Source organism: Neomonachus schauinslandi, chromosome 7 (genome assembly GCF_002201575.2).
Source record: "Neomonachus schauinslandi chromosome 7, ASM220157v2, whole genome shotgun sequence".
Classification (NCBI taxonomy): Eukaryota; Metazoa; Chordata; class Mammalia; order Carnivora; family Phocidae; genus Neomonachus; species Neomonachus schauinslandi.
Genome location: NC_058409.1, coordinates 43,088,639 through 43,115,256, shown reverse-complemented (window position 1 = coordinate 43,115,256; position 26,618 = coordinate 43,088,639). Strand labels below are relative to the sequence as shown.

At 40.6% G+C, this 26,618-nt stretch overlaps 1 protein-coding gene across 1 annotated transcript in view; it reads left to right on the top strand.

The window, feature by feature from the left end:
* Positions 1–11,569: 11,569 nt before the first annotated feature.
* ELOVL7 (ELOVL fatty acid elongase 7) overlaps positions 11,570–26,618 on the top strand; it is a 77,532-nt gene continuing 62,483 nt past the window's right edge. The window contains exon 1 of the mRNA XM_021701862.2: positions 11,570–11,750. The gene's annotated coding sequence lies outside the window, so the exon portion shown is untranslated. The remainder of the gene's footprint in view (positions 11,751–26,618) is intronic.

Here is a 26,618-nt window from a genome sequence, read left to right as displayed (position 1 = left end):
AAGTTTCTTCATTTGTGGAAAGGGAATATAATACACCTTACAGAGTTGTAAGGGTAAATGAAATAAAGTCCTGACATATAAAAGTTGTTGAGTTAATAAAACTCTTATTACTTAAAATCTCAAGATTATTGGGCTCTGAGCTCTTGTCAAAACTCTCTCACATTTCACCTCCTCAGAACATGGTCTGCTTACTTATTTTGTCCTTCTCTCCCTTCTAGAATGTATACTCCACGAGGTCAGGAATTTTATCTGTTTTGCTTATTGCTGTTATCCTCGGCACCTAGAGCACTGCTTGACAAATAGAAGATGCAAAAAATGTATATATATATTTATTGGATTAATTAGTGAACAACACCATTACCAATCACCTACCAAACAATTCCACTACAATCTGTAAATGATAAAGTGCTTAACTGATTGTGTTATTCTTATAACTTACTATGTATGAAATTTTAAGTATTATTAAATATTAGTTAATAGCTTGGGCATTACATTAATCTTTTTTTTTAATGTTTTATTTATTTATTCATGAGAGTCAGAGAGACAGAGAGAGAGAGAGAAGCAGAGGCAGAGGGAGAAGCAGGCTCCCTGATGCGGGACTCGATCCCAGGACCCTGGGATCATGACCTGAGACGCTTAACCATCTGAGCCACCCAGGCGCCCCCGGGCATTACATTAATCTTGCGGATTTCTTACAGAGTGGCAAAGAGTCCTATTCTCAAGGTTTCTAATTGGCCTATACACCCAATACACATCCTCCCTGAATCTATTAGACAGCTGCTATACACTGCAGACTTGCTTTGTGAATCTCAATAGCTAAACAAAATTAGAGGAGTGCCTTGAGTTCAGATTTCTTTATGTGGTCCCCTCCAACTCTACCCCATTCCTACCTGGTAATATTATGTTTAGGCGGAACTTCCCCATTGCCTTTGGCTCTAAAGTTCTGGGCCTTCTCTTGTGTCCCCTCATTATGGAAAAATGACAGATATATCTGGGAATTTTACATATTTCAGGTCATTGATTATCTTTACACCCAGGAAGAAGGCAAGAAAGGCAAGATGAAGGCTCACAGTCTCACATGATTACAAAGGTCAGGAGAATATGGTAAGCAAGTGAAGGGGTGGGAGTAATGAAGATCAAATATGAGTTATAATCATATCCTTTATTTTTATTGCACTTTGGTATAAACATGTAACATAAACCTATATTAGAGATTAAATTTTCTGATATAAAATTCAAATCCTAATTAGATGATATTTTGGTTATTATATTTTTCTTGTCTAATCCATTATTTTGTTATCTTGAACCAGAGAAATGTGACATTTTTCTTCTGTAGCATCTGGGAGCAATATTAATTTTCTTCAAATCAATAATGTAAAAGTTTTTCACAGATAGGGTCTTTTTTTTAATTTAAATTCAAGTTAGTTAACATTTAGTGTAGTATTGGTTTCAGGAACAGAATTTAGTGATTCATCATTTGCAAATAACACCCAGTGCTCATCCCAACAAGTGCTCCTTAATGCCCCTCACCCATTTAGTGCCTCTCCCTTCCCTCCTCCCCTCCCCCAACCCTCAGTTTATTCTCTATAGTTAAGTGTCTCTTATGGTTTGCCTCCTTTTTTTTTTTAAAATTTATTTATTTATTTATTTGAGACAGAGAGAATGAGAGAGAGAGAGCACATGAGAGGGGGGAGGGTCAGAGGGAGAAGCAGGCTCCCCGCCGAGCAGGGAGCCCGATGCGGGACTCGATCCAGGGACTCCGGGATCATGACCTGAGCCGAAAGCAGTCGCTTAACCAACTGAGCCACCCAGGCGCCCGGTTTGCCTCCCTCTTATTATATTTTTCCTTCCCTTCTCACAGATAGGGTTTTCTAAACCATAGATTCCTTACTCAGCCTTTTTTGCATACTTAAAATATTTATTGAATTCAGTTCATGGTTAGTTTTTAGAGCTACAATTCAGAACACTAACTTTCATGTTTTTTTTAGATTTTTATGTACATCCATATTAGCTGAGAAAAGGCAAACTGATACAAGTTTGTTCATTTTTATAAATTTTGAAATCAAATAACTTTTTTAGAATCAATTCTTAGGTCCACAAAGGGTAATCATCGCTTGAATTTCTGAAAAATGATTTCTGCATACAAAAGTAGGCCAGATTTTTCCTGGTTAAGTGAAAAGCGCAATTTGGTTAGAAATAAGATGAATAAAATGAATGATTTGTTTGTGTAAGTGGTTGTGAACAGACTTGTAGAGAAATAGAGTGCTTATAATGTCAACCAAAGGCCCAGTCTTCGACTAAATCTTCATTAATGAGTTTAGCTCACACTTTCCTTAGATAACAGAAACCAATTTCTTTTTCTTTTTCTTTTTTTTAAGATTTTTTTATTTATTTGACAGAGAGAAAGCCAGAGAGGGAACACAAGTGGGGGAGTGGGAGAGGGAGAAGCAGGCTTCCTGCCAAGCAGGGAGCCCGATGCGGGGCTCCATACCAGGACCCTGGGATCATGACCTGAGTCGAAGGCAGACACTTAACGACTGAGCCACCCAGGCGCCCCCACAAACCAATTTCTTAAAAACACCCACCTCCCCACCCCCCAAAACACCTTCGGTCTCACACCACATCTACTGTGCCTACAGTCCCTCAGGAAAACATTGACATGTGTCCATGGTTCAAACCATGGTAGTACATCCATTTCACAGTATTCATGGCTACGTTCAAGACATGTTCTCTTTTTGTAATTTGAATGTGACCCCCCACACTGAATTATGAAATACATGTATGTTGTATGCAAACTGCCAGCATAGATTTAATTTTTGTAAAGCAAGTCCACTGTGAGCGCTGACTTGCTAGAGCACCTGCATCCCTGTACCCACTTCACTCAACACAAAAATAATTTCCTGGTAGGCCCATTACTGGTTCGATACTCAAAAGCTATTCAAACACTTAAAACCTTCCAGACATCACAAACGACTATAGCTAATAGGGGGGTATTTATATCTTTTATATCTGTACTCTCATTGGTAGGTGTGGAGGACTACAAATGATTTAATCTTTTCATGTAACTTTGCGCTATATGTCCTTTCACCCCCAGCTTCAACATGTGAAGAAATGTTATGTTAAACTTATATTTACAAATGATAGTTCCTGTTCAGCAGGAATTTCTGCTGTAGTCAACCTTTTTATAAATCCATCCTTGGCAAAAGCTTTTCCTGCCAAGATTTTTTTTCTTTTTTACTTAATACATTTTAAACCATTAACACTACTGTAATTCCAGCCCTTGTTTCCAGTCCATTAAGTTTTTCATCAAGTTAACTTTGTCATTAACATGTCTCTGCTATTCTGGTCATACTTCTTACTGTCGTTCGTTTCATAATAGCTTCTTAAGTCATGTAAATTTAATACAGTGTGCATTAGTATTTGGTGTGCAGTATTTGTCACATAGGAATAGTCTACTTCCACGATGACATATGCTCTTCAGCGACTCCTGAAACACACGGCTCTATCAGTCTTTCATTTTCTTCTTTTCAGTGCAGAGAAAAGCAGTGTGATGTGATGATAAATGGCAACTCCTGGGCAATGTTAGGAAGACATCCGGTACTGGTGGCAGTTGTGATAAACCTGAGAACACCTGCCCAAAGGCAGCAGTTTTTATGAATCAGGGTTAAATTTACCTGAAAGCCCAAAATAACAGAGCTTAAATAAAATATAAACGCATTTCTCTTGATAAAAGTCCAGGAAAGCAGTCCTCAGTGAGTATAACATCAGGAAACTATGCCCTTTTTTTCTTACTGCCCTCACACCCTCCATCAGCAGCTTCCCCCCCTGTGATTGAGCATGATTGCTCTAGCTATTATATCCACATTCCTCCCAACAAAAAAAGGAAAAGGAAGAAGATGGCATGCTCCCTCCCTTTGAGGACACTTCTGAGACAGTTCACATACCACTTTCACTGACATCCTGGCCACACCCAACTGAAAAGGAAGCTGGGTCTTTAGGTGACCATGTGCTCAGCCCAAAACTGGGAGATCAATTACTGTTAACAAAAGGAAAACAGATCCTGGAAAACAACTAACTGCCTACACCACATGACTACTCGGCTCCAGCTAGTTTAGGCCATGTGCAAACGTGGACCTATTGAAATGCTAATTACTCAAGAGAAATGAAAATCCATATTTTTATCTGAAAGAGTACAATTTTTTGATGTTGGCAAGTGATTCAGAAAATGTTCATAGCTTGAGAATCAAAATATCTGTGGTCTACATCCTATCTAAGTGTATTACTTGTGACTATATATATAGATAAGGGTATAGAAAATCATGAAAAACATCTGCTACATGTCTTCATGTTGCAACATTTATGCAAAAAGGCAAAAAAGGATTTATCATGGTAGGAGGAAGTTGCAGGTATTAACATGTTTTATCCTCAGAGGAGACACTCACCTGCTTCTTACTAGGTATTGACACAGTGAAGAACTATATCCATATTAACTTGTAGCAGGGGGAGGAGAGGTGGAGGCACAGAGGGAGAGGGAGAGAAAGAATTTTAAGCAGGCTCCACGCCCAGTGTGGAGCCTGATGTGGGGCTCCATCTCACCACCCCGAGATCATGACCTGAGCTGAAATCAAGAGTCGGACGTTTAACCAATTGAGCCACCCAGATACCCCGAAGTAATTTTGAATATATTTTGAAGGTAGAATTGGCAGAAAGGAAGAGAATAGTCAAAGATGACTCCCAGATTTTTGGCCTGAGCAACCAAAAGAATAGAGTTGCTATTAAATGAGACAGGGAACATACAAGAAGGAGGGAAATATCAGGGACTATATTGTGGACATTTAAATTGGAGATACTTATTAGACATCCGATAGGAGAGGCCCAGTAGACACTGAGATATACAGGTCTGGAGTTCAGGAAAGAGTGACAAGCTGGAGATATACATTTGGGTACCATGAGTAGACAGCATTTAAAGCCCCGAGACTGGTTCAGATCACCTGTAGAATGAGTGTACAGAGATGAGAAAAGGATCAAGGGCTGAAACCCAGGCACCCCAACATTTAAAGGTCAGATAAGAGGGAACCTGCTGAAAGACCTGAGAAGGAATGGCCAGGAAAGTAGGAAAAGGGGTGGTCAAGTGTGGCACCCTAGAAGTCAAGTGAAGGAGGTATTTTAAGAGGACAGTAATCAACTGAGTCAAATGATGTTGACAAGTCAGCTAAGACGAGGACTATAAAGGGACCATTGGCTCATGCTCGCAACAACTACATCAGCTTCCAGTCCTGGAGGAGGAGTAAATTTCTCTGGAAAATTTTTCCCTGCCAGATCCCAGTTTGAATTAGGAGTTTCTCTTTAGTGCTCCTTTGGTATACTACACTTATCTATATAATAGCATTTAAGCATTCAACAAAAAATGTATCTATTATTTATTATTCCCCAAGTACTACTCTAGGCTGGCAGTCTAACAAAAAGTCAAAAATCCTTTCTCATGGAGCTTTAATTTTAATGGGGGAGGAGAGAGTACAGACGATAACATTAAAAAGAAAATTTGTATAGTATGTTGAAGTTACTAAGTACTATGGAGAAAAATAATACAGGGAAAGGGTATAGGGAATGTAAGGAGTTGTAATTTTAAATAATGTGCTCAGGAAAGGTCTCTGAGCAAAGAGCAAGCCACGTGGGTACCTGGGAGAAGAACGTTCCTGGCAGAGGGAACAAACCAGAAGCCCTGAGGCAAGAATATGCTGGCCATGTTCAAGAAATAGTAGGGAAATTTGTGTGGTTAGATCAAAGTAGGCGAAAAGGAAAGTGTTAGGAGAGGAGAGGTGGCATATTGCCAAAGAAGCTGCCAGGTTTTATCCAGCAAATACCAAAGAGAGGCCAATCTCCTGCAGTTCTCACTAAATCAATCTTTAAGGCAATTTAAATCAAAATTCCACCATAGATTTTGACTGGGGGGGGGGGGGGAAGAGCTACTCTTAAAATTTACAAAAGTTACTCTATGTAAACAATACAACAGTACCTGGCAAATAGTGCATGTGTTAGCTATTGATATTAACACCACAAGATTGCAAATAACCTACATGTTCATTGACAGGGGGCTGGTTAAGTAAATTATGGTTGAGTCATACAATATAGAAGTAAAAGATGAATAAGTTGGGCGCCTGGGTGGCTCAGTTGGTTGAGCGACTGCCTTCGGCTCGGGTCATGATCCTGGAGTCCCGGGATCGAGTCCCGCGTCGGGCTCCCTGCTCGGCGGGGAGTCTGTTTCTCCCTCTCCCACTCCCCGTTTGTGTTCCCTCTCTCGCTGTGTCTTTCTCTGTCAAATAAATAAATAAAATCTTTAAAAAAAAAAAAAAAATAAGTTTTCTAATAAGAATTTTCTAAACAATGTATCTTGAGATACATTGTTTAGTGAAAACAAATAGGTACACAGCAATATGTAGGGTGTTTAGTATTTGTATTCAAAAATAGGAAGAATAAGCTTTTTTAAAAAAAAATTCTTTTACATCTCTAGAAGTATATCAGAAAGGCATGGAGGGGCACCGGGGTGGCTCAGTCGGTTAAGCGGCTGACTCTTGATTTCAACCCAGGTCATAATCTCAGGGTCCTGGGGATTGAGTCCTGTGTCGGACTCCATGCCAGCGCATAGTCTGCTTGAGATTCTCTCTCTCCCTCTGCCCCTTTTCTGCTCTCTCTAATAAATAAATAAGTCTTTATTTTGAAAAAAAGGCATGGTTGGGAGAAGAGGTGGAGGGAGATTTTCCACTGTATGCCTTTTTGATATGAAAGTCATGTGAATGTGTTACCTGTTCAAAATAATAATTTTAAAGCAGTTCCAGACAGATTAAAGATCTAAATTTAATAAGAAAAAACCCTAAATTTTAGAAAACAAAAATGAGTATATTTATGACTTCAGAAAAAGGAAATAATTCTAACATAAAAGGCAAAATGCACAAAATATAGGGAAAATATCAATTTAACTACATTAAAATTTTTTAAACTTGTGAACAACAAAAATCCTCATAAAATTAAAATATAACACTTAGATTGAGAAAAGATATTGTAGGGGCGCCTGGGTGGCTCAGTCGGTTAAGTGTCTGCCTTCGGCTCAGGTCATGATCCCAGGGTCCTGGGATCGAGCCCTGCATCAGGCTCCCTGATTCTCCCTCTGCCTGCCGCTCCCCCTGCTTGTATTCTCAAGCTCTCTTGCTCTCTCTCACTCTCTCTCTGGCAAATAAATAAATAAAATCTTAAAAAAAAAAACTTTAAAAAAAAGAAGATATTGTAAAACCTATAACTGACAAAATTAGCACAAATTAACAAGAACAATATAAATATATAAAAATAAGCAAATGACATGAAAAAGCAATTCAGAGAAGACATCTCAATGGCTAAAAAAATACGAAAAGATGTTTGGTATCACAAGGAATCCTGAAAATATATATTAAAACAACAGTGGGAAACTGTTTCCCACCTATCAGACTGGCAAAAATACAAGGTTGAAGAACATGGAATGTTGACAAGGATTTGGGGAAATGTGAACTATTCTATAATGTGGTGGGAGTGTAAATTAGCACCACTTTGGAAAGTAAGTCAGTCAGGGTCCTCAACTGCAAGCAAAAGAAACTAAATGACTAATTTAAAAAGAAAAGATGTTTATGTTTATTGAAAAAACACTGAGAAGCTTACAGACTTGCACAAAGCCTGGATAACAGGCTTGGAAAAAAGAACAAAGTAATGCTCTGCTGACAATCCAGAGCTAATTTTATGCTAGTGAACCAGTCTGGGGAGCCATCCATGCCTCTAGCAAGCACAATTTCTTGTGTCACTAAATTCAACATCAGCATCCTGAGTGGGGGAAGGGAGTGGGGGGGTATCTGTTTGGCCCAGCTTTGGTCACAGCCCTGTGCTCTAGCTGCCCAAGGGGCTGGCGAAGTTTCACACACTTAAGCTTCTATAATGGGAGGTGAGTTCTGCCTCCCATGAAGTCTTATAATAGGAACTTCCTCAAATATACGAAGAGGATTCAGATTCAGGGCAGCGAAAAAATACCAAACGTCCTTAGAAGAGAATAATCTAGTCCATGACCAGCAATTCCATTTCTGAGTGCAAACCCCAGAAATTTTTCTACATGTGTATAAGCAAATATTTACTCATATATTCATTGCCACATTGTCTCCAAAAGGGAAAAATTGGAAGTTACCCAATTTCATTCATTAGCAGGCAAATGGATAAATGGTTTTACTCCTACAATAGAATACTATATCATAATTAAATGAGTGAACAAGATCTATATGTATCAACATGAATAAATTCTCAAAAACAGTGGTGACAAAGGAACACAGTTGTAGAAGAATACACAGTATGATAGTATTTACATAAAATTTAACCATATGTAAAATTATAGTATGTATTTAGATATATATGTAATAAAATTAGAAACACACATGCATGGAAATGATACATAGCTACTTCAGGATACCTTTGGGAAAAAAGAGAGGGGTTAGGGTAGTTTTAACTATAACATTTTATTGCTTTAAAAAATGCAAATTTGGAAAATAATATTTGCATAGTAGACAATGTCAGTTTCACCCAGATCCCCTTGGATCCCTTAATGGCCTCAATAGAGCACTCATACACAACTTTCTGTATCAGGTCTGCCTCTGGGGAACTTGATAAGACCATCTATTAACACAAGCTCCTACTTCCCCAACATATGCCCGTAACTCTGCCTTCCCTCTGTTACCTATGGGTGAATGGGCATGTTCAGATCTAAGGTCAGATTCTCTACCTGTGTACCAAATCCCACCCCTCTCACATACTCCAGGACATCACTACAAGAGTTGTCTTCTTTCTAGCCGTACAAGTTTTTGCTTCTTTACTAATATTTTCCGAAGTATACAAACCACTATCTTTAACAACAACAAAAAAAAAACCTCTCTAGATCCAATTCCCCTTCCTGCCATGACCACATTTCTTTGCTCCTTTATACCACAAAAGTCTTCAATAGAATTGTCTAAACTTGTTTTCTCCAATTTCTGTCTTCCCACTTACTCTTGAAACTCACTCAAATGAGATTTTCATTCCTTCGGCTCCTCCAAACCTGTTCTTCCCATGGTCAACCAATGGTTTCCATATTGCTAAATCAATAGTCAATTTCTGATCCTCAGTTTACAGCATTTGACACAGATGATCACTTCCTCCACCTTGAAACACTTTCTTCCCTTGCTATAATAAAAGCTGGGGTTATTGTGTAGCAACTATTCATTCTCCTCACCCTTCCACTATGGGCATTTCTTTTTAAAATCTGGGTCATGGGGCGCCTGGGTGGCTCAGTTGGTTAAGCGACTGCCTTCGGCTCAGGTCATGATCCTGGAGTCCCTGGATTGAGTCCCGCATCGGGCTCCCTGCTCAGCAGGGAGTCTGCTTCTCCTTCTGACCCTCCCCACTCTCATGCTCTCTCTCTCTATCTCATTCTCTCTGTCAAATAAATAAATAAAATCTTAAAAAAAAACAATCTGAGTCATATGATGTCACTTCTCTACTAAAAAATGTTTCCCTTAATTGTTTGATATTACTAATGTCCTCACTTACCCCAATTCAACCACTCTGGCCTCCTTGCTGTTCTGTGAACATGACTATCCCAGGCACAGTCATGCTTCATTGCCTTTAGCCTTGCTGTTTCACCAACTAGAATCCTGTTACCCAGTTGGACACACAGGCTTGCCACCTCACTTCCTTAATATTTTGGCTCAAATGCCTCCTTCCATTGAGGTCTTCCCTAACCACTTTAACATTGCACCTCCCTATCTCCAACTTCCCTATCCCTTTTCCCCTCTTTATTTTTCTTCATAGCAGTTACCACAACATGAACACCACATATTTTATTTATTCATCTATGGTCTCCAATTAGAATGAGTGTACATTCCAGAAGAAGAGAAAAAATTTTTTTCATCTGTTTTCTTGTGTGTTGAATCTTGAGGGCTTGGAATATAGCATTATTAAGTATTGCTTAATGAATGGAAGAATCCATCTGACATTCTGCATATTTGAAATTTCACCAATATAGGTAGATATTTAGAGATAGACTATCTAGAGATAGACTCAAAACGAAATACAATTAAGCAAATGTCTCCAATTCACAAAAGATCTTCCAAATCTACTAAACTGTATTTATTTATGTTTTCATTATGAAAGCAGAGTTTACCTAAAAGGAAGGAGAAATCTTCAGTTTCCTTGATGTCAACATTCTCTTAAACTTGAGCTTTCATGTGTTTTGCATTCCTTTCAATGGCTACTATGTGGGTTCTCAACATTTTTTACACAAAGCCTTTAAAGCCTCTTGTTCAATTCAATAGGGTTAGGTGTGGAAGGCAAACTATATGTGCAGAAAATACACTTCTGGCCCACTGAATGTTCTCCCTATCCACCATACCTGGTCCTCCTCTGGATCCTTTGTCAAGATTCCATGCTTGAAACTTACAGCACAAACCCAGAGGCCACATTTGTGAGGAGCTGGGGTCAGGACTGCAACCCAAGGTTATTTTTCAAGTTTCTAGAAGACAACTCAAGGGGCGCCTGTGTGGCTCAGTCGGTTAAGTGTCTGCCTCCACCTCAGGTCATGATCCCAGGGTCCTGGGATGGAGTCCTACGTTGGGCTCCCTGCTCAGCGGGGAGCCTGCTTCTCCCTCTGCCTGCTGCTTCCCCTCCTTATGCTGACAAATAAATAAATAAAATCTTAAAAAAAAAAGACAACTCAATTCCAGTTCTTGGTTTTGTTTCCTAAGCATGTAACTTCTTCCGACTCCTATTTTGCCTCCCAGCTACTGATGCCATGACCCCAAAACTTAACAGAGGTTAAGAGGATCATAATTAGACACAAGGCCAGGTAACTTAAAAAAATAATGGAGCGCGCATACACATACCTGACATTCATCCTCGCTCCACTCCCCAAGCCCACAGTAGCTGATAAGGAGAAATCAGTTTGCTAGACTTTGTTCTCTGCAGCAGCTAGTGTGACGAACCAGAAAAAAGTTAACTTAGATTTTATATTTGTTTTCATTGCTCTAAAAACCCCCTCCACTCCCCAATATTTGCAGCAATTTCTGTCCAGTTTCTTACTAAGCAGGGATGGAGCTGACCCAGATTGGGTTCTCCTTGGTTGGGTCTGGCCTCCATTTTAGATATGAGTTAACCCTCCGAAAAGCTTTATCTGAAGCAGGGATTCCCCTTTTTTTTTTTTTCCTTCCCTCTCCACTCCAGCCTCACCTCGGCCAGGTTTTCCTCCTTTCACATTTTTCTACAATTCATTCCTGAGTCATGCATGACAACTTTCACACTATTTACGTTACGCCTCCAGATGACCTCAGGTGATGGCAGGGGCGATGAGAAAGAAATTAAGAGTCCAAAGGACAGAACCCATATCCCAAAGCCGCGGGCCACGGTCCGGGTGTCGGGGCGCGGAGGCGGGCGGAGGCGGGCGGAGGCGGGGCGCTCGCTCCCGGGAGAGCGGCTGGCTCCTCCCTCCCGCCCCTCGCGGGTACCTGGCGGCGGGCGGGGGCGGTGCTGCGCGGCGTCACGCGGCGGGGTGGGAGAGCTGGCAGGTGACACCCCGGCGGCCTCCTACCCTTTTTCAGCTCGGTTGGCGGCTGGGGCAGCAGGGGCCGCTGTGAGGAACTCCGCGCTCGCGCCGCCGCCCGCCGCTGCCCTCTGCTCCCGCGCGCGCCGGCCGCTTCGTCTCCGCTCCCCTCGGGGTGAGTGCGGGACTCCAAGCGCGTGGGTTGGGGCTAAACTTTTCCGGGGCGCGGAGAAGCGATGGGGGAAGGGAGAAAAACCCCGTCGGCAGGGGTGCGGAGCAGCCGGATGGAGTGACCTGGGCGCGGCGGGCGGGCAGCGGGATCCGGGTGCGGGAGACCCGGGAGCCTGGCCAGGCCCTCCGCAGGCTGTGGGGAGGCGCTTCGGAAGTTCTCGCACCACGGCCTGTAGGTGTGGAGGGCGGGCCGCCGCGCTTACCTGCGCTCTCCCTGGGAGCCCCCCGACGCCCCGGCGTCCCAAAGGGCCGGTGCTCCCGGGCCGCCCCGGGGCTTTGAGCCTCCCCGAGCGCTCCCGCGGGGCGGGGGCCCTGCTACTCCGGGCGGGAGGGCTCGCTGGTGGGACTGGGAGAAGGACCTGCTCGACCTTGGCCACGGAGGTCACTTCCCCAGCTCCGGGATCTGGCTTCGCTAGCCTCCCTCTCCCCCAAATTCCCGAGCCCCTTTCTTTCTGCTTCCTTCCCCTTTGGGGCGCTTTTGTGTTCTCGAGGCCGGAATGAACTTGGAGGGTGGGGGCTGCTCTCGCAGCGTGGCGCTGCTTCTTTGGCTCCCTGAGCTGCACTGTGTCCCGGCGACTGCCCCTGGCTGAGAAGGGTGATGAGTACTGAGCCGTAGAACAGGTCGTGCTGGAGATGGAGATGGAGATGGGAAAGCCTGTTGTTTCATCTTCCAAGGTATCGTTGGTTAGAAAATTGCCCCCCCCCCACCGCGCCCCCATCAGTCAGCGCTGATTCAAATTTACGGGATGCGGAGCGAGCGTTCCTTCGAGCTCCCTGGGGAGCCGGGACAGGAAGGATCGGGTCTTGCCCCCGAACAGCTCCCTGTGGGGTTGGGGAAACACGTCCCACGCCGACTGACGAATAGTTTTGGCGAGCCAAGCCTTTCCCCTCTTGCTGAGATATCCCCTCGGAAAGCATCTTAACTTATCCCCATACTCGCAGATTACTTCTTGTTTCACAACTCCCATTTATCGTTCAACTGCTGTGAAAGAATCATCCATACTTTGTGATTGCCTCTGGCTTCTTACTGCTCACGGGTTTACTAATTCCCTTACTTCGTAATTTCTGCTCCTACTACTGGCCAGAAATTGTTCTCCCCAAGGTCACGGAAGACTAGAAAAATCTCTTGCCCTCAAAGGCAGGCATTTATTTAGTGTTTATGTGGTGGGCACTGTTCTAAGAACTTACATTAACTCCTAATCCTCGCAATGATCCTGTGAGGTTAAAGGATTATGTTATCCTCATTTTACGGATGATACCTCATAACTTGCCCAAGATCACACAAGTAGCAGGAAGGGATTCCAACTCAGGGGCCCTGGACCAACCACTGTGCATACTGCCTCACGTAGCACTCCTTTCTTCCTCCTAATTTCCTGAAGTCCTGACCTGAGCTCTTGGAAGCATCACTGACCAGGTTCTCATTCTCATATCCCTCTTGTGTGGTTTTGTACTAGTTTAGGTTCTTTTTAATTTTTATTTATTTATCATTATTTATTTTGAGAGATTTCGCAGAAATCTCTGCGAAGTTATCACCTCTAGTTATGTGACTTAAGATCCTGTGATTTTCATGTGTCTTACTTAGTTTTCGAGTAACATCTGTCAGTTTCTATTGTAATATTCCTTGTGGATTTGCCCTCTTCTGCCTCAAAGCATTTCTGGTTAACATCATTTATGTCAGGGGCCCCGTCACCATCCTAGTCACTCAGGTGCAAAACTCAGCGGTCCTGTCTCATGTCACCTCTCTCCGAATCTTGATATCTCTTCAACTTCTACCTTGTCTCTTCTTCTAGCTTTCATTGAACATTATCCTCCTTGACCCTTCTTCCCCAGTCTTCCTGTGATTTATCACCTATCGTTTGTCTTTTTCTCCTGTTGGGTAATGTAAACAGCTTAGAACATTAAATCTTCAGGCCTTACATGTAGTAGTTGCTTGGTAAATGTTTGCAGGATATGATGCAATATGAATTAAGGTAGTACACAGGTGTGCTTGATGATGGTAGAAACTGTTTTGAAAATTAAGCCAGATTTCAAAGGGTGTTAAGGAGTTTGCAATGGAAGACTTGGAGTAGCTGGCAGACATTGTGGAAGAGGAGAAAAGCCTCTGCTGACCTGACTGTTGCGGAGAGGAATCCAGTTATCCTGGCTAAGCATTACAGTTAGTAATGTAGTTGTAGGACCATATCAGTCAATAGTTATGAATCCTAATCTTACCTTAGCAAAACAAGACATAAAACCAACCACAGTAACTTACAAAAAAAAAAGCCACCTTTAATTTCAAAATATAACATATACATAAAAATGCATAAAACACAAATGAAGAGATGACCAACAGTAGACATATTTAGCAAGAGAATGACTGTCTTATTCTGGCAGGAGATGTGATGATAGTGGGATGAGACTGCAGACATGCCTAATAGGAGCCTTTTCCCAAAAGCTCTGTAAAGGTGATGTGAGCCTGGACTAGTCCCAAGAGGAGGTGTCAGGAGGTTTGCCGACATTTGAAGTGAGGAGAAGAGAAAACCAAGGAGGTGCCTAAAGTGAGACTAGCGAACCAAAGAGAGTTACACTGAGTGTAATTCTACCACAGTGGATGTTTTGCGATTTTGCCTTTGTCTCTCTCCATTTTTTTCTAACTATTAGCTAATGTTTCCTTCTGATTTCCAAATATGATTTGGAAAACTCCTGTTTGTGTTATATTCCAGTAGTTGTAATGTCTACTCTATCCTCTACTGTTGAACAGGTCTATCAGTAACAATTATAAACAACCTGTTACCATAATAGTTACCTTTGCAGTTATGTCACTTTATGAATTGGGGTTTGTTTCTTTATGTCAGACATTGGAATGCACATAAAAGAAAATCCTTGTCCTCAAATCATTGGTAGTTGAGTGGAAGAAATAGGACTTTTCCTAATTTGTTCAATTATTCTCCTTGGTGTGCTGTGTGCGCAAACATCAGTTTTAGGATATAGAAGAATGCTATTTACTGAACAAATAATTTTGGAGACTTTGTATATTAGCATGTTAAATTGAGAACTAACCTTGAATTTTAATCTAACACATCATATAGCATAAAAAGAAGCCTGCCATAAATACATTTTGAGAGAGGAGTATATCTTAGATGTGTTTCTGTCACTCATCCAATTTGGACCACCCACAAGTTATGAAGAAGTTGAAAGTGAATGCAAATTTAGCATTTTATAAGACTGATCTTCTAAAAAATCGAGATTTCCAATTATTCCTAACTTAAATGTATTAAAAGCACATATTATTACATTGGGAAGTGGAATTATCTGTTTGGTTAATGATAGAAGTAGCCGCACCACCATAAATACTTCTAAACAGGGGCGCCCAGGTGGTGGCTCAGTCGTTTAAGTGTCTGCTTTCGGCTCAGGTCATGATCCACGGGTCCTGGGATCGAGCCCCGCATTGGGCTCCCTGCTCGGCTGGAAGCCTGCTTCTCCCTCTCCCACTCCCCCTGCTTGTGTTCCTGCTCTATCTCTCTCTCTCTGTCAAATAAATAAATAAAATCTTTTTAAAAAATAGAACTTTAAAAAAAAATACTTCTAAACAGGCTATTACTCAGATGAACTAAGTTACCGTATCACATATAACATACAAGTCTGCCATGTGCAATACAAAACCTTCATCCATCTTGAGAAGCAGCCTCACAGCCTTTGAACACAGCAGCCTAGCTTCTTCGTCCTCTCTGATATAAGGTTATAGAACTAAATCTAGCCGAAATTAGGGAGTTTTCAGAAGCTGCCTATTCCACAGACATTTATTTATTTATTTATTTATTTATTTATTTATTTATTTATTTTAAGATTTTATTTATCCATTTGAGAGAGAGAGAATGAGAGACAGAGAGCACGAGAGGGAAGAGGGCAGAGGGAGAAGCAGACCCCCCGCTGAGCAGGGAGCCCGATGCGGGACCCGATCCCGGGACTCCAGGATCATGACCCGAGCCGAAGGCAGTCGCCCAACCAACTGAGCCACCCAGGCGCCCTCCACAGACATTTAAATGAGTGCCCATTTTGTGTCAGGCAAAGTGATCAGCAGAATGGCCAGGGTTTCAGGGAGGTAAACAATTCCAGTACAGTGCGATCAACTATGAGCAACACAGTGTTGGGGAAGCCAAGTGGAAGAAGGGAGGCCTAATCGCCCTCCTAAGCCAAAAGAAGAAAGAGTGGGAGTTAGGGCAGCAGAGAAATGAGGTGAAGGCAGGAAATCTGATTGGGGCTGAGAGAAGACAGATGCCTTGTGGAGGGTGCAGAGGAGGGTGTGAGGTCAGGTTGTCTAGGCCTGCAGTTTGCTGAGAGCCTTGTTTCACCTGAAGCATTTGGATTTTCTCCTAAAATCTGCGGGCAGCCGGGCAGCCCTTGGAGACATGCAAGGAGGTGAGGGGCCTGTTCACATTTGAATTTTAAAAGCATTCCTCTGGCATTTGTATCTTCACCTTCTGAAACCTCTCCTCCTCCTGGTGGAGGCTCGCTCGCTCTCTCTCTTCTCGACCTGATAGCCAGCTCACAGTTTGTTTCTCTTGGAAAGGGACAGCCACTTTCAGTGTTTACATTGGATATCTTGATTATGCTCTGTTGGCATAACAATTTTGGAACAGAAAATAAGCTTTTATGACTGTCCTTGTGCCACATGTTTATAAAATGCTCAAGCTTGCATTTAAGTTTTCAGTCTTCCATTGATGAATATTTAGGCATCTTTTTAGGTATCATGATAGTTGCAACAAGGCACTCTACAGGCATTTTCTCATGAATCCTCTGAGGCTGGCAGGGTCTGTACCATGATTCTTGTAGTACACATGGGTGCAGAAAAGTGAAGAAAGGTGCTCAGGTGAAGAAAGCAGGCAAGGTGCTCAGCATATACTGTTGAAAGTATGCAGCCAGGATCTGAACCCTGGTAAAACTGCAATGTTTAAGCTCTTCACACTCTGCATACTAACTCTGTGGGTTTATATTTTAGAGGGTATAAGACACACTAGGGTTCTGATATCGTGTGGTAGTTTGGTGAGGGCATAAGGGCAACCCTAAAGATAAGCCTGATTTAGATTGTTTAGGGTCAGTGGTAGAAATGGGAGAACTAGAAAAAGAGGGTTTGGCTAGTAGTTCCTTATGTAAATGCAGCCCATTCTCCTTTCTGTCCCAGATGTCTGGGTTTTGTCTTAATGGCACATTTGGGATGTATTTGTTTATTACAATCAAATGATAGAACAAGGACAGAATAAGGACAGTAAAGGGTGCTCATATTTAAGGATGACTTATCCTAGGTCTGTCCAGGGGCTTCTCTGCCCACTCCCCTTCTTATCTTTTTCCTGCCTTCTCTAGGCAGACAGTGCTGTGTTGGTTCCTGTGGGTTACAGTGGTTTGTGTCCCAGAAGTAAGCAAATAAACAAACAAACTAGTGCTGACCTCACATTTTAATCTCTCTGCTGTTTTCATTCAGTTAATTAGAAGGCACCTGCTTATACCTTCGGCCTCTGAAATTCTAACAGGTGTGACGTTAACGTGAAGAAAGATAGGAGGTAGAAGTAACATTCCTAGGAAACCAGAGTCCAGATACCGATTATTCAGCAGCTTAGAATGAGTTCCTGAGTAAATGTAGAGTGGAATTTAAAAAATAACGTTGCAGGAAGTACTATTCATTGTTCAAAGGGAGAAAAATAAATAGGTAGTAGATAATACTTAACATTAAATGTAGCTCATGTTTCTTAAAAAATAGGTTGGACATAGGCACTTGCCATTTCTCTAGGTAAAAGACAGTTAGATGTTGGCAATTGCATTTGGTTTATCCTAATAAAGGACAGTCCTCTTGACATCTAACAGGTTGACCCAATGAGCTGAGCCTATACTCTTCATTTCCCCTTAAAGCAGACTGAGTGCAGCCAGGCCTGGTGAACAGGGGCTGCTAGTAGCCTGATCCCTGCTGGGTTACTGGCTCAACAGCAGTCTGTTGTATTTATCATAAACCTGTTGGTGCCAGTTACACTTATTATTGTGATGAGATCATTTAAATACCAGTAATGGTTGTGTAAATCTATGAAACACAAGTACAAAAGGAAAGAGTATTGTTTCTGTGAAAGGAATATTGAATTCTTTAGAAAGAGTCCGTAAAAGTGAGCAACTAAAAAAAGTGGGCAGGAAAACTGTGAAAGATTAGAGAGAAAATTGTGAACATTTGAAAGAAAATATCCTGCCCTTACTTTACAAGTTTATTGTCTTTGTTTTTTAGGTTTCAGTCCACTTAGAAAATTAAAACTGGAAATTGTAGAAGATAAATTCTGACTGTGATTTGTATAAGAAAAATTGGGGGGGAGGAATTCTTCAAGGAAGATGTTGGAATTACTTTAGGAAATTGGGGAATTAATATATGTCTTAAGGTAAAGTAAATGTTTATGGGGTATACACAGTTTTTTGATTCTTTAAACAAATTTTTTTATTAAAGATTGATTTATTTGAGAGAGAGAGTACATCCATGGCGGGAGGGGTAGAGGGAAAGGGAGAGAGAATCCTAAGCAGACTCCACGCTGAGCGTGGAGCCTGATGTAGGGTTCTTTCCCACAACCTTGAGATCATGACCTGAGCCAAAACCAAGAATCAGACGCTCAAGCCCCAGACAGTTTTTTTTGATTAACCAACCAGAACCAGTCAAAATTCCTGCTGCTATTAGTCTGACTGTAATAGTTGATGCCATAGCATGGTGAGCAGTCACAGCGTTTGCCTCTGTTGTTATTCTATGGGCCTACATTAACAAAGGAAAACTTTGCCATTGGGAACGTGAGAAGCAGGATACATGGAAATGTTTTTTTTCTTTGCTTACCATATCACGCTAATGGCACATAATTCATATTTCTTGTTTTAAATTAGGCTTTTAGCACCCATATAACATTCAAGTTTATTGTAATAATGTGAATCAGTATGTAGATCCTAGGGCTGATTTCCACCTCCTTTAAGTGACTTCCATAAAAATTGAAAGCAAAAATTGAAAAAAAAATTCTGTAGTATAGTATTAGCTAGAGTCTATTAAACCTAATTTCTTAGTGTTACTAAGCTGGACAAGTTGAATTAGGCAGGGTGTAACTTATTCTAGATTCAAATACTAAATATACTATTTAGAAGTATAATAAGTATTTTCTGAAGCATTATAACAAGTTAGTGGAAAAAGACCAAACTTGTAAAGTGGAAAAAAATTAAAGTACGTTCTTATAGTAATAGCATTTATTGAATACTTGCTATATGTCAGGGGTTGGAATACATTTTACATACGCCTTATCTCATTTAATCTTCATAGCAGCCCTACTGGGAAGGTTATATTGTTCCCATTTCCTAGACAAAGAAACTGATGCAGTATAGATGTTAAGTAATGTGCCCTAAGTCAAGTGGTTAGTAACAGAACTGGGCATCAGATCCATTTTATTCTGAACCCTAGTGCCCATATGCCCATGCTCTTACCACTTTTTAAAAAAATATTTATTTGAGAGAGAGAGAGAGCGCAAGCAGGGGGAAGGGCAGAGGGAGAAGCAGACTCCTCACTGAGTGGGGTGACTGATGCAGGGCCTGATCCCAGGACCCTGGGCTCATGAGCTGAGCCCAAGGCAGATGCTTAACCCAGTGAGCCACCCAGGTGACCCTGCTCTTACCACCTCATAAGGTAGAATTTTCAATAAAGGGTTTTTTGGTTTTTTGGTAAGCAGTTTATTGGAGAGGTGATTCTAGACATTATCAGGAGGAAGGGAGAAAGGAGGCAGCCAGTATAGGATGTGTTCCTGAAGATGCTCCTCACACTCCTGTAGACACCTGCTTCACTCCCACCGGGTTATGCCTCATTGTCCTAGCGCCTAAGGGATGAAGAGGTAGAACCTTTGCTGGGACATGAGCATGTAGATAATATATTAATAACATATTAAAGTGTTTTGACCTGGAAAGGACCTTAGTGATCATTTAGGCCAACCTCCTCTTTGACAGATGAAGAACTGGAGGCCCAGTGAGGCCAGGTCATTTAGCCAAGGCCGCAGGCCTGTCGATCATCCTGGACCAGAAACAAATTCTCCTTATCAGAGTTCAGGTGCTTTTCTAACCTCCTCATTATTTTTTCTTTGTTAGCCTTAACTCTGAACATGCCTTTACTACTGAAATTTGAAGTACCTAAATTACCCCACCCCATCTTTGTCTACAAGTAACAATATTGATTACTCCCTATACCTTGCTATAGAATATGAATGGGGCAAGGATCATGTTTCCCCTGTGTTATATGTGGAACACCTGAAGCTCAAAGCAATACAGTGATGTCCTCAGCCCCATGTATTATAAAACCCAACCCTGAGCTGTGACTGGAAATGTAAAGGAAGAAAAATACATTATGTTAGCAAAGATGACTAAACCATCCAGCACAAGCCATGTTGTCTCATTTAGCAATCCCTTCCTGTGCTTGTTCTCTTTGGTTAGCCTAAGTTCATCCCTTGTAGGTGACTGCCTGACAATCTCAGGGAAGTAACATCTGTGAGGCTACTGTAGTAGACTCCAGGAAATGTAAATTATTTTTGCCAAGGTCACTAAGTGGTCAGTGGTAAACCTGGGTCTGCAGTACATATATTCTGACTATACATCCTGCCACTGACTCTGTGTGGCCTTCGAGAAACTTTAGAAAAATAGCATGGAGGAGGGCAGAGGATATGCTTAGGACAGTTGGCAAAATTTGCATGTGATAATGTATAATTTACGTTCCACTTTTTCAAAAAAGATTTGAAATGCTCATAATAAATATAGTAAGATCCAAGTGTAGAAGGGAACATGTAGGTAATGTAGCTGTGGTAAGTGGAACACTAAATTTTAACTATTAGCTGGGAGCTCATATTGAAAAAGTAAGAGAATGTTTTCACAATTCTTATGGTTTGTTTTTTAAAAAATAAAACATAAATGTGTCAGGTAATATTTTCCCCCCAGAAATGAATTGTAGAAGGGATTTATCATGTAGGTCCTTTGAAAGAGGATCTCGAATAACTCCATGTGTAATACTTTGAATAACAGTTTTGCTGAAGATGCAAAGATATTTTTAAAATTAGTATTGGTTCTTGATAACTCATTTATTGTGGATGTTAATTAAAGTAAACTCTTTGAAACGTTTCTCCAAAGTCTCCAGGGCTGGGCTAATAAAGTCTAGATTCTCATAATGATAGACAATAATAACTTACATGAAGTAGAGCAGGGCTTTTTAATCTAAGGTTGGCCTACGGATGGAATTCAGAAGGTCCATAACTCTCCAAAACATCAGATTTGTATATACATGTGATCAGAAACATGGCCCATAGCAGTTGAGTCTCAAAGGATAAGAGCTTTTGATTTAGGAAAGACATGAAATAATATATTTCATATAAGTAAAATGCTTAATAAGATTTAACTGTGTACATGGAAAAGGATTTGTCTTTTTTTTTTTTAAGATTTTATTTATTTATTTGACAGAGAGAGACACAGCAAGAGAGGGAACACAAGCAGGGGGAGTGGGAGAGGGAGAAGCAGGCTTCCCGCTGAGCAGGGACCCCGAGGTGGGGCTCGATCCCAGGACCCTGGGATCATGACCTGAGCCTAAAGAAGGCAGACGCTTAACGACTGAGCCACCCAGGTGCCCTGGAGGTGGGCATATTTAATTAACATCTTTTTCTTCTTTGTTTTGTGTCATTATTGGAAAGGCCTTCCTTGTTTCAGTATTAAAAAATAATTACCTCAGGTTTCACTAAATGTTTTTTTATCTTTTTATTTTGAAATAATTATAGATTTACAGGAACTTGTAAAGTTAGTACAGAAAGATTCCATGTACTCTTCTTTACTCAGTTCCCCTAACCACCAGATATTTTTATGGTTTTATTTTTTGTGTTTAAATTGTTGATGCACCTGAAATTTATTTTGGTATAAGATGAGATATGGATTCCAATTTATTTTTTTTCCACTTGGTTAAGGATTTGTCTTTAATGTGAATGTGGAGTTAAGCATATAATGTTGACGTGACCCAACTGTGTGGACTTTATCCATCTTACAAGGATACAATTAGTACAGATAGTTAGACCCTGGTAAAAAGATATCATCTCCAGCATGCACGGTAGTTTTCATTTCTGTTGTCCTAACTCTCTGGGAATAAAGGCTTCTACTTTTTTACGAACTGAACATTGCCTCTTTGCTATGGGCTGGACACTGGAGTTGTAAACACAGAGAAGTCACATTCTCTCCTCATTTCTGTCTTTATCTTGTGCCCACATCCAAATTAGCAGCAACTGTGTCAGCTATGTCCACAAAACGTATCCTGAATCTCTCTACTTCAATAAACTCCTAATCCTTCTGTCTCACTACAATCAATTCTTTACTGAGCAACCAAGTTAATTTTTAAAAACACAAGTCCTGTCACTCCTTTGCTTAAAAGATCCTGTCACTACTTTGCTCAAAAGCCTCTGATGAGAGTTGCAATTTTGCAAGATGTGGATTTCTAGAGATAGATGGTGGCTGTGTTTGCACCAACAATATGAATATGCTAAACACTGCTGAATAATACACTTAAAAATGGTTAGGATAGTAAATTTTGTTATGTGTATTTTACTATAGGTTTAAAAAAGGAAAATAAATAATCTGCAACAACAACAAAAAAACCTCTGGTGGTTTCCCGAGATGGACCTAGAATAAAACCCCTGCTCTTTGACTGAGGCCTCAAGACCCTGCGTGTCCAGGCCCTTGAGGCATCCAGCATCACTCTCTTCCTTGTGCTCTGCTTTCTGTTCCTCTGACTTAGTGAGTTTGTTCCTGCCTCCAGGGCTTTGCCCTCGTTGTCTTCTCTAGGAGCGCTTGCCCTTCAGATCCTCTCAAATGTTCTAGCTCTTTCTGACTACGCATGTACTGTTGCAGCCCTCTGCCCTTGGGGACCCTGTTGTATCACTCTGTTCTGTTTCATTTTCTTCCGAACTTTTACCACTATTTGTCTTATTTATGTTTGTGTTTGTCTTTGTTTGCTTGTGTATCTTCCCATACAAGTAGACTGCATGAAAATAAAGATCATGCTGTATCCTTAGTGTGGAGAATGGTGCTTGATACATAGTAGGTTGTTCAAATATTTATTGAATAAATGAGTGGAGATGTGGTCCCTTCCCCCAAGGACCTTGCAATTTCTGTTACTGATTCTCAGTCTCAGTTGTAATTCTGAGCAAGGTCTTTGAGAGCCTCTCAGCTTGGTCTCACATAGAGAATGGGCAAATAGTTCTGCACAAAATAAAATGATATGGGGAAGGAGAAGGAGGAGAGAATGACGTTGGGGCCCAGAGAGTCAAAAATACATGAAGTATTTCCTCTCATTCAAGGTTGGAGAGAAACTTCTCCTCTCTTCTATCTCCCTCTTCACCTAAAAAAAGCAAAACAAAACAAAACAACAAAAACAAAAAAGCAAAGAGAAAACAAAAATATAGCTACATATCAGCATTCAGTCATGGACCCTGCCCAAACCAAGCTTAAAATGAAAATCGTATATGATACTGTATATCACATTCCCAGAAATGCCTGACTCCTTTGGGCCATTTGCTCTTAGAGGGTCCATTATGAGCCCTCAGTTGTGTTAGTCAATAAGACTGTCCTGCCAAAATGAGTCCATAATCTTACCAATCTTTCTATCATTCCAGAATTATCTTCTCTAGCACGCACTTCCCCAGTGACCATCAGAACTCACCCTTTCCATCCTGCTGTCAAACTACAGGCCATTTTGTAGATAACTGGAGTTTCATGTTCATGTTTTTCATTATTTTCATGGCAAATATAAAGTATATTTTTCTGTGTCTACTGTGAAAAATCATACTTTCATATAATCAGAAAAATCAGATTATTTTCTGACTATCATAATAGTATATGCTGATTTTAGATTGAAAAACATAACAAAAGATAACAAAACAAAACCAAAAAACTTGTAACAAAAAACAGACCTCATGCATAATCCCACCAACTGGAAATTACCATTGCTAACATTTTGATAAATTGCTTTGCAGCCTCTTAAAGGCATTTTTAAAACGCTGAAGTTTTTCTTGAGGAAAAAGAATTGATAGCTATTTAAGTGAAGAATAAGAGTCATCTGGTATACTTTAAAAAAAAAAAAACCTTTACAAGCATTTGCAACATGGAAGTTTTATTTCTTCCTTTAAAGAAAACTCATATTAAGGAAATTTCCAAACATTTATAAAAGTAGAAAGAATAATATAATGAACTGGATGAACACATCACCCAGGCTCATGACTAATCTTATTTCATCCGTAAATATTTCAGTGTATCTTCAAAAGATAAGGACTTAAAAAATTACTACAATTATTACACCTTGTAATAAAATAATAATTTTTATGCTCTTAAAGGTACATGATAACTTTTAAAGAAAAGGGCAAAATCCTGAGAATCTCTGAATAATTTATATCTGTTTCAATTATTGTGAGGGTTTATCAGAGAGAATTCGGGGAACAGCAAGAACATCTGCTTGGCCCAGAGAATATTTGATTAGGAATCAGAGTGAGAGGGGAGGGTAAAGGATAAGTGGGGTCTAGTTAATCTAGTCTATGATCAGGAATTCCAACTTGGTTCAAAGTTCCATTACATACTGCTAGAGGGTTCTGAAAAGAGAAAAGACCTGGTCAGAGTGTTCTGAGTTGGGCAATTCAGGTTGCTGGCTTGTCACACTGTCAGTGGAGATGAAACTAGGTATAAAATGGGGGAGCTTGATTCCCTTGAAGCAGCACAAAGCCTTGATGGACTGAGAAGGGCAGAGATAGTACAGGAAAAGTGGGAAGGAAGATCTGGATGAGGGAAAGATAGGAGGTCAAGGTTCCAAGCCTAGAAACATGGGTGGATTCAGATGCCCAAACTGGTCTCGGGGAAACTGGGTTGGGAAATGCTTTGAGATTCTGGAAATTTCTTCATTTCTATTCATTGATAATCATTGCAGGTTAGTGAACAAGCCCATTTGTAGAATTTGAGACTTTTAACCAAGGTAGGCTCTTCCAGGCAATTCCTTTACGGTGGGGCAGTTAGAATTTGTACTTGTGAGATATTTCACAAATCAGGTGGTTAAAACTCACAATGGTAGCTAAAGCCAGAAGAACTAGAATTTCTCCCTTGCCTCCCTCCTCTCCCACCAGGAGGAGAATCCATGGAAGTTATTTAAGTATCTCATGTAAAACTAACTAGAAAGAAAAGTCTTTTTTTGTTTCCCTAGAAATACATTTGTAAATATTCGCCATGACCACTTTTATAGGGCAGTCATTGTTCTTATCTTGTATTACCTGCCATTTCTGTTTGCTGATCCTGGGCTATTGTTTGCAAGGGCTATAGCTGGAAAGCTCACACTGAGACAATATTGAACTAAGCTATATTTTTCTGTCCAGATAAATAGTGGGGGGAAATATTAGTGTAAGTTGTTGCTTCTGGAATCTTTCATACCAAAATTATTTTACCTAAAAATTAAGTAATGCTATTTAGCAATAATATCCTTATTACAAATATATTTTATATACATTATGCATTAAATAAATATGTCTCTGTGTAACTGCACTTTCCTTGGGAAAATCTTTTCTCTGGTTAAAAACCCAAATTATAGATTTCGTCCTCAACTGGAGATGTCTTTTGCAGACATGGAATAAATGCAAATCTTGTCCTATCTCTATATTAGTTTTTAATTTGTTAAACAAAACTGAAACACCTTAATAGTAATCATTTTATTAAAACTGAATGAAGAAGGTTGTGTAGATACAGGAACAGCCTGCTAATTCAGAGTACATTTATCATGAAGCTTCAGTACCTAAAATGCTGTTGGAAATCAGTAGGAAAGCAGAGAAATCTTCCCCGGGCAGAGGAAACTGTGTCCTGAAGCCCATTGAGTAACTGTATTTGACCCGTAGGGAGAGCCTCTGGTGTTTAATCATAGTCTATTTAGCATTATTTTAAATATTCCAACGTCATTGGTTATTTTACTTCCTGTCCCATAGCAGATTAGGGACAGCAAATGAGAATAAGTATGATCTTATAGAAACAGAAATGCTGGTAACAAGCCAAGTGTGGTGGCTAACCAGCTGATAGGGAGGAGACAGGAAATCTACTTACAGTAGATGCAGGTGTTTGAAATGCTTGGCAGTTTGGAAATTGTTAGTGTAGGGCAAAGATCAGAGCTCCAGCCCTAGTAGTCACAGAGGGCACTGTGCTCTGATATGCTATGGTACCACTGCTCTCAGTAATAGCCCCAAATCATCCAGGCAAGTGCAGTGTATAAAATGATTGTAATCTTTCAAAAGATGTTTTTCTTTTTTTTTTCCAGAAGTACTTTTTTAAAGTACACCTACAGATAAGCATTTCTGTTACCTAAAATGTTTACTTCCATGGAACACTGTATTCCAGTGGATAAGGCTGAATAAATGAATTGCACCCATAAATAGAAAAGCAGGATGAAGTAATTTAATCTTACTATTGGTTACTTTTCTTATTCACAGTTTCTTTGGGACCACTTGTTTTTCTTCCTTTTATCGGCTTATCTGTATATTTCATGGGTGTGTATTATTATGTATTGTATAATACTTTCCCCATGTTTAAATAGGTAATGGGAAAGACAAGTATGATTATTGTGTTCTCTAGGATTCATCAATCCACATGACCCACCTCTGGGTACCATCTCCCTCCCCTAATGGGGCTCCTGCCCTATCCCTCTTCCTACCTGGACTGAATCTGTTATTGCCAATTCTGGTTTGTCTGAAAGGCAAGGTAATTGGAGACCAGTTGACTCCCACTCTTCCTCTCATTCTTG